This window comes from Amphimedon queenslandica, unplaced genomic scaffold (genome assembly GCF_000090795.2).
Source record: "Amphimedon queenslandica unplaced genomic scaffold, v1.1 AMPQUscaffold_2265_Cont25732, whole genome shotgun sequence".
NCBI classification, from domain to species: Eukaryota; Metazoa; Porifera; class Demospongiae; order Haplosclerida; family Niphatidae; genus Amphimedon; species Amphimedon queenslandica.
The window spans coordinates 1-1,275 of NW_003557399.1; the positions used below are offsets into that span (position 1 = coordinate 1).

Consider the following 1,275-nt stretch of genomic DNA (forward strand, 5'->3'; position numbering starts at 1 on the left):
GATAATACTAACAAAGAATACCTGTCTGTAACTGATCATCCTTCGGTCAACCATACCACACTAACACTAATGTATGTTTCCCGACAGCCGATCCTATATCTATGCACAAAATGGCTGCTCTTCGTCCCCATCACCCATACCTTATTTTTATATAATCACTAATTTAAACACATTATAACTACCTGAAGTATTGAGCATAGCAGAAGAACTACTAGTATCATGTGATAGAGCCTCAGAATGATTCTCTTTTTAAACTACCGTATAGCGGAAAATTTTCGTGGCCCAAAATTTTCGTGGATCCGTCCAAAAATCAATTTCGTGGCTTTAATTTTCGTGGTTTTCTACAATTCGGCCATCTTAAACCGTATAAAATCAATTTTCGCGGATTTTATTTTCGTGGGTTTTGAAAAAAACGCGAAATCCAATTTTGGGCCACGAAAATTTTCCGCTATACGGTAAATCGGCGAGTAAATGAGACAGCAGTTCCAGCGCCTTCTTTAAGTGCCTAAAGACCCCTTAACTCGATCAAGCCTAGCTAGAACTGGTCCTTGTCTTCTTTGAGAGTAAAATGGAAGTCCATTTGGTACCAAAACCCCTTTCTTCCTGCGTTTTTCCTTGAAGAAGCAACACCATCTAGAGCCGACATTTTTACACGTGAATAAAACGGAAGCCACCATGCCCAGGGCCCCGCCTTTTATACCGCACCTTCTCGTTTAACCATGCAGCAGCAACTTTTAACCACAGGCTTCCTACCTCCTCTGACCACATCTGTAACAACATTGGCAGCTGCAGCTAATACTTCTGTTCCAATTCCTGCTCCATCATTGCTGCCTGCAGCTAGCAGCTACTGCTGCACCAATGCCTGGTCCCACTTTCACTGCCAAATTCTTTTTCTGCTGTGGCTGTGCCTCCCCTTTGGTGTATTCTGGCAGAACCGTGAGTATCATGCATGTTGGGTTATATAGTGTGTGCATGCTTGCTAAGTTTGTTGCCTATAGTCCAGTATCGGGTAAGACTCAGGCTTACTGTGTTGTATGTTAGTTGTTAGGGCTCTTCTGTTACACGTACGCATAGAAGTATGCCATGCAGGTACTAGTATTTGGGCGAGTCCTACCCCCTCTCAGTCCTTGGCATCTGTTTTTGTTCTCAATCAAGGCCCAGGGTCTTTGATAGTGCCTTCAGCTTCACTGGTGGCAGGCTCTGGGCTGGTACAGCCTACACTGGCTCGGCAGGCTGCTGGTCTTGTGTGGTCCCCAGACTGTCAGCCAATACAGG

At 44.6% G+C, this 1,275-nt stretch overlaps 1 long non-coding RNA gene across 1 annotated transcript; it reads right to left on the reverse strand.

Annotated features, from left to right (window-relative positions):
* Nucleotides 1-79: 79 nt before the first annotated feature.
* Nucleotides 80-220, reverse strand: LOC109593265 (uncharacterized). Its single transcript, XR_002190848.1, has 2 exons — nucleotides 183-220; nucleotides 80-140 (listed from the first exon to the last, which is right to left on the reverse strand). It is a non-coding gene; the product is annotated as an uncharacterized LOC109593265 (long non-coding RNA).
* Between the last annotated feature and the right edge of the window lie 1,055 nt (nucleotides 221-1,275).